This window comes from Amphiura filiformis, chromosome 1 (assembly GCF_039555335.1).
Source record: "Amphiura filiformis chromosome 1, Afil_fr2py, whole genome shotgun sequence".
NCBI lineage: Eukaryota > Metazoa > Echinodermata > Ophiuroidea > Amphilepidida > Amphiuridae > Amphiura > Amphiura filiformis.
The window spans coordinates 70,347,989-70,355,534 of NC_092628.1; the positions used below are offsets into that span (position 1 = coordinate 70,347,989).

Genomic DNA, 7,546 nt, shown 5'->3' on the forward strand with positions numbered 1-7,546 from the left:
CAAGCACCGACGGTTTTTAAACGATTTTAGAATGAATCCAATGTTATTCTCTTCACAAATCATCACTGTTTTTCTCTGAAATCTAATGAAGGTTTGCTACTTTGGAGCCATGGTTTTCAATCACACACCAGGTGCAGAAGGAGAAACTCGAAAGGGGCTAAATGGTTTGAGCATTATGTATACCCACAAAGTTAAGGGGCACGCCTTGTATTAAGTCACCGTACCGCAAAAGAAGATTCTACGAGCAAGAATGTCAAAAATGTTCACAAAAGTTCAACAATTTCAATCCTGAATACCAGGAAAGTGTCTTTAAATGGCCTTTGGTAACAAGCTCGGATCCTGAAAGGACCATACTCAGGCAAATTTTGCAGTAGTCTACCCAGCTTGCGCATGTTGTAGCTATGTTGTGAGATGGACCGAATAGAGGTTACCCACTTTACTCATGTGTGACTTCTAACAAAAAGCGCTGGTTCCCGTAGTATCCTCATTCAAACCAATTCAATGCACGACCTCGGAGTTACCTGCATGACTTTGGCGGGCTTTTTTTGAAATAGTCATGGTTGCACATGCAGGTACTTCTTTGGAAAGTCCTAAACAAAGTTTGACAGTCGCTGATAGGATATGCAGCTAACACGGATAACCTCTATTGGTAGTCAACGAAGGAAGGAAAGTAATCCCAAGAAATAAATTAGCTGGAAGCAAATACACTCTGAGACTGATAGGTCCGGTGCTCAAACAAAATCACAAGAACGCAATCTGAGCCTTCAGAACATGTAGAATAAAGAATGAAAGAAGCTAAAAGAAAGAAACAAAGGGTTGTACCAACTACCCTTCCCAGCCAGATTGTTTCCCGGTTTATAAGACGCTCAAATAAGTGTCCAAATGACTCAGGCTAATCGTAGCGCTATTATTACTTACCCAATCGATTCAACAAGGCAGGGAAAGCGCAAGTTACGAACAGATCATCACATCGGTGAAAAAGCCAGAAAGTCGAGTCACAAAAAGCACCAAATATTACGTCAGACATTTGTGAGTTAATGAATTAAAACTAATTACTGACAGACTTACGATCGGCTTCTTCTCTATGATAAAGAGCTTTAAAGGATACCGTAGATTAAGGCAGAATCCTGTAGTCGGGGCATAATCAACGTAATTGATCAAAACATTTCAGAGACTGGTTTAACGGTTATTTGCTAGGGCTGAATCCTTCAAAATCATTTGTTAAATAATTAATCGCTTTATCATGAAATCGGCTGTCTCTCTTATTGTGGTTAAGAGTTCAGTAATTTCACCCTCTTTTTTTACTAATTTAAGAGTGAATTTCACTCCGGAAAGAGTCAATTCACTCCATTTTACTCGCTCCATTTTATTCCATTTGATTGATCATGCACTGGATATGTCGATTCAAATCATTTGGACTGCATAACAATGGATATACGAACATTTTCGTAAATGCCTATTTTAGGATTGATTAGCACCTATTGTCAAACCTCTTGCGTTACCAGGTTTGATTGACAAACCTATTGACAATTGACGATACAAAAACGTCTAGGCGTTTTGGTATCGTATCGTATCTTTTGTTTGAGTTACAACAAGTGAGCAGATACTGATCAGGTACAGACAGCACAGAGGGATACAATGGGTATTGACAATGAGCCGGGACAATGAGATGGAATATTTTACAAATTTGGTGAAACAGACAACTTACATAACTTACGAAACCACATCAAAGATTTCAACAGTACTGAGCCACTATGGACACTTTTTTTTTTTATATAAGTGAAATAACTTGAAATGTATATACAACCTTGCGTGCAACGATCACGAATTGCATTGGGCAAGCATGTATTTGGGAACATTATTCTATAGACTACAATAGCTGAATTCGAAATTTAAAAAATAAAACCGAAAAATCAACATACCGTATTTGCATAATTATATGACAATTTTAACACTTTTGATCTCTCTTGCATTCACCTAAAATCGTTACAATTTGTTTTGAATGAGGTCATCTAGGGTCATGTTGGGAAACAATAATTTAACAAATGGGTATGGAGCCAAGGATTGAGTTAAAGATTACATAATTATTATGCATTAGCCTACATGTGGTTTTCAAATCATTTACAATCATTTCTAGCCATAACCTAACTGCAAATGTAGTACACCACCTTTTGGAACATTATATTTTGATTATGTTCTATGTATTTGGAACTAGTCATCGACTAGAGATCACATCTAAAGTATTCAAATTCCGGAAACCAAAATGTGTCATTTTATTGAACATAAAAATCTCACTTCTGCATTAGACAGTCATCAAAAAAGTTGATATTTGAAAACAAGCAGATATTTATCTTTAAAAGATGTTTTGTACGTTTCTCATTCGAGTTAAAGCCATCATATTGTGAGACTTTCTCGAACATAGACCTAAAAGTAAGTAATAAATCCGCACACACCAAGTAGGTATTTAGAAAGTGCGTAGCCTGCATTAGAAAGTCATCAAACAACTTGGTAGGCCTACTTGAAAACAACAAGATATGTTTCCTTACAAGATGTATTCTATAAGTGTCTTATTCGAGCGTAAGCCCTCGTATCGGAACTTTCTTCTAACTTGCAAAAATAAGTAATACGTCAGCACACGGCAAGTCGCTAGATTTAAAACTATAAAAGCTAAAATGGGATAACTTGTGAAGATTTTACAAACAGTGGAGTAAATCTCCCGTATCTAGATTTTGTTGAGATAGAAACCCGAGATACATCTGTGTAATCTGCCGGGCCGTGAATTTGCCAGCAGCAAAAAACTCGCGTCCCATATGTGCCTCAATCGCCACATCATGACATTCATACTCGGCAAATTATGTTGGTACAGCGCTGACTGCATCGTCTATGCAATATAATAGACAGTCACTGACAGTGGATCAAAACCTATGCATGTTTGTACTCATTTCAATCATATTTGATTTATCTCAACCTGATATTTTGAATTAAAGAATATCAAAACATTGTCGAACTCTGACAAGAATATTGACTGATATTGTTATAAGCATGTAGCATAAGAAAGAAAGAACAGTTTACCAACCCAAAGTGTTACAATTAAACAAGACAACAAATAAAGACAAATTCCGACCAACCAACTTGAAAAAGCAAGGGAATGTGCCGGCATGGGAATCGAACCCACGACCTTCCGATCTCTAGACGGACACTCTATCCATTAGGCTACCAGCTCCCACTGATAAACGGTGGTTAAAACTGCAACTTTACTGTAAACTATAAAGCGTATCAAAGTCGTAGAAATACACACCAATAATATTTCCACGACTGCCACATCCCAATGCAACATAAAATCCATCATGTACAAAAATGCTATCAAGAGTCAGAGATAACTTGAAATTCTGGTCATGCAGATTGTATATGTACTAGTATGTTGAAACTTACGGATAATACAGAAACCGATCGTTTTAACGAAATAGGCTTATATTTCTTAACTATATAGACCAAAAAGAGGGGAGAAAATGGGGTAAACATAAACATCCATCAGATAGAACGAATTTTTAGGAACGAAAACAAAATCGCAGTACGAATACATTAACTCGGGACACTGACCAATGTTTCCGCTAACATCATGAACATGGCCACGTTTATCATGAAATAGCTAACTAGACCAAGCTTGAAATGCGTAATGTGTACACTGACATCAGACATTGACCAACATCAAAAGGTATATCGTTAGTTTTGTAACTTTGTAGGAACTATATAACAGAAAAATATCTTTAAAACCCCAAATAAGTAGCCTTCCACAAAGAACACACGTCGAAGATCTTACAAAGAATGATAACAACAGAAAAAGTACAAAAGAACTATAGGCAAGCCACCACCCATTCAGCTGCAATGCACCTATATATACCTATGTTTGTAATGAATTTGTATGTATAAATCCAGCTGCCATCTGTGAACATTGTGCCCACCTGCCATCCTACCTGGTGATAATGTACTTAACGGGTATGTACTGGGCTTAACACCTTCCTACCAATACCACAGGTGGAGTTTACCTTACAAAGTACATCCAACATGCGACAATACATTCACTAGTAAAAGAAACTAAAGTAAAAATCATTTTAGTCGCTTTGTGCATAGAGACTTTCTCTATATTTACGGCGGAGCAACAAACAAACATACATAGCAAGACTGAGTCAGTTCAATCTTTGATTTGTTTCGTAATTAGCTCTTTTATCAAATCTGTAATCTGAATATATTTTACATCTCTTAGTCAACATCCATTGTATCCCTCTGGGGTGTCTGTACCTGATCAGTATCTGCTCACTTGTTGTAACTCAAACAAAAGATACGATACGAAACCAAAACGCCTAGACGTTTTTGTATCGTCAATTGTCAATAGGCTTGTCAATCAAACCTGGTAAGTGGTAACTAAACCAATAGCTGTTAATCAATCCATATGTAACTGCATGACAATGGGCATTTGCAAAATTTGCTGGATTAAAAGCCATTGTTATGCATTACAAATCACTGATTTGAACCGACCCATTGCCTCTGATACAACTGCAATTGTTTTCATTGAGATATTCCGGCATATTATTAATTGTTGATTTTTATAAATAAATATTATGTTAATGGCTCAATGTCTAATGATAATTTGATGCAGACATATCAACATAGCAGGTATTCAGGCTAAAGATAAATGATATCTTTGTTTATTTTTATATAATGACTCATAGTAAACTGCCAGTTATTACTAATTCTGTATTTCTGTACTATCAGGCCATAAATGTTGGTTTTACTTTGCAATAGCACCTTATTTCGAAAGAATTCCATAATATGTTTAAAACTGGAAACGATTTATGAGTTCTAGATGCTATTCCAATTTGCTCAAAACGTGACAATCAACATCAACATGATCAATGAAGAAATAATGTGTTAAGGCAAAATTGATTTTATTCTTTTAATAATATGACACACTTAATACTTTTAAACACGTTCATTGTTGGACAAGACATACCATGTATACAAGATGTACAGAACAAAAATAGCATCAACGCCAACGGAATTATATGCAGCGTAATAGTGATGGAATATAGTGCAGAATATTCCGGTTGCCAATGTTTTGCAACTGCGCTCTTGCTTCGCAGGGCCTGTTGGGGCAAGGTAAAATCCGGTTCGTTTGAATTAAAAATAGCCGGGGAACTCAGTACCATCTTTTATTTGTTAGGCCATTGATAACAAGTTTTCATCAGTCAAGAACAGACAAAACTCCAGCCCAATTGTAAAGGTAGCTTGAGGTATCGCCATTGTTTGTTCTGGTGACACTCCTTTTCAAAGAACCTTTTCCATTGGTATAGCGGAACATCTATATCAATTTCCCTCAGGTGTGCGGCGGGACGTTTTTGTTTGAAAATCGCCGACTCCCTTCGGCCGAGCTTATGTGCAATGCGCACACCTAGATTTTGACTGGTTGCAATTATTTTCTTTGCATTTAAATTCCATGGTGGTAGAAAACAAAGTTGTTTTTAAATAGTATATTGTCTTGTGGATTCAGATGACTCTAAAATGCATATGAAAATACAACCAAAATCGGCCAGCTCGTTGGCTGCCTCCTCACAAAACGTTAATCAGCAAAGTGATTGTACTTTGTATGTTGTGTAGACTGGAAGTGTCAAATGTGAAATAAGGTCGATCTTCAGGTATATTGTATACGGAATGCATGAAAATGAACTTTTTGAAAAACAACATTTGACATACCGTTTGCTAAGCGTATCCCGTCCCGGGACATACCTTTGACAAATGGAAATACCGTAATTCAACAACCTATTTCTTTTTTTGTCTTAAATCGTTATCCGGGTTTTTTTTTTCTTCTTTATTTCCTTTCGATGTCATAGAATGGAGCAGATGGAGAAATGAATACCGAAGCTTCGTCAAGTTATCGATAGGCGGTGGTCGGAAAGGTTGAGCTCTTATTCTGTTTCTGGAATCTAGTAGTACTGGATCTGTGTAATGAAGGTAATCAACTTAGTGAAAACTTAAAGTGACACAATGGGAATATATTGCAATCACCTCATACCATATCATGAAACATCATTTGACATACCGGTTGATAAGCGTATTCCGGGACAGTTTTCGTGTGCCAAATGGAATAATTCAACAAATACCTATTTCTTTTTTTGTTTTTTATTTTTCTTCTTCTTCTTTATTTCCTTTCGATGCCATAGAATGGAGCAGATGGAGAAATGAATACCGAAGCTTCGTCAACATGAAGTTATCGATAGGCGGTGGTCGGAAAGGTTGAGCTCTGTTTCTGGAATCTAGTAGTACTGGATCACCGAGCTGTGTAATGAAGGTAATCAACTTCGTGAAAACTTTAAGTGACACAATGGGAATATATTGCCATTGTTAATCATGAAAAAAAGGGAACATTATTTGTAATTTTTGTTTCTTGCTTTCTTTTCCTAAAAAAACAGGATAACACTGATACTGACATTGTATCTGCGGGATGCACCAACTTCGGCGTGTTAGAATGGACTTTTGGTTGCTGTCGCGTCGGATAGCATCGTGATCTCAACCATGCACGCGAACACCAGTCCGAAGGAGGTGCCACTGAGGGAGATTTCTACCATGTTGATGGTTCAGACAGGATACAGTTTATTATATATATTTTCTCGTCTTTGTAGAAATTCAAAGCTATTGAATCAAACCTAGCGAATCGAATGAGTAGATTTGTGTCAACAAAATCAGGGCAACTAACATGGCTGAACGTGCATATTCATGAAATATGCACCCCAAAATGTCATCGTCTGCATAGTTTATGTACTTGCTAAGTACTAATGTGTCCATTAGTGGAACAAAAAATAAGAAGTTCATTTCGGCTTTCTTTCAAGTTTTCCAAGTTCATTGTCATTATGATCTGAAATTGGCAAATGGGACACACAAAATATTGTTTCCATACACGCATTGCCGAAACGTTATTTAGTGCTGAACCTTCGAATAGAATAGATACCAAGAGCGATGAAGAAAGGGAGCAAAGAAACTTTGGCTGAAGCGGGTTTCGAACCGGCGACTGCGAGTCCAGTGTTCTAAAATCTGAGCTCATCTGAAATATGCAGCCCGGCTGGGCGGTGATCCTCGGCCTCGGCCACACGACCTTAATGGCTCTGACCAGCGCCCTGGTATATTGGTGATCGGGATCACTCCCATACGATACAACCTGGGAAGCGAAAATTGGGATCACCGCCATGATGTATGCTGGAGAGCTCAGATGGTAAAGCACCGCGCTCGCAAAAACTACCGAAGTCGCCGGTTCGAATCAGCTAAATTTTCTTTGCTCCCCTTCTTCATTTATAACATTGTTAAATGATTCGGATTATCTGTATAAATTATATTGTTTACTAAAACTATATTTCGGTACAAAATTAATTATGTGTTTCAGAAAACGACAAGACAAAACATATTATTAGGCCTATTTATCAGTCTATATGCTGCAATGCAGGTGCAGAATGTTTGTTAAAAGCAACATTTCACTTGATTTCATGCTGATACTACA

General features: G+C 37.2%; 1 long non-coding RNA gene across 1 annotated transcript in view; it reads left to right on the forward strand.

The window, feature by feature from the left end:
- Positions 1 to 7,166, forward strand: part of LOC140152305 (uncharacterized) — a 31,927-nt gene extending 24,761 nt beyond the window's left edge. The window contains exons 2-4 of the long non-coding RNA XR_011859016.1: positions 5,889 to 6,009; positions 6,219 to 6,346; positions 6,468 to 7,166. This is a non-coding gene — a long non-coding RNA (uncharacterized lncRNA). The remainder of the gene's footprint in view (positions 1 to 5,888; positions 6,010 to 6,218; positions 6,347 to 6,467) is intronic.
- The last annotated feature ends 380 nt before the right edge of the window (positions 7,167 to 7,546 follow it).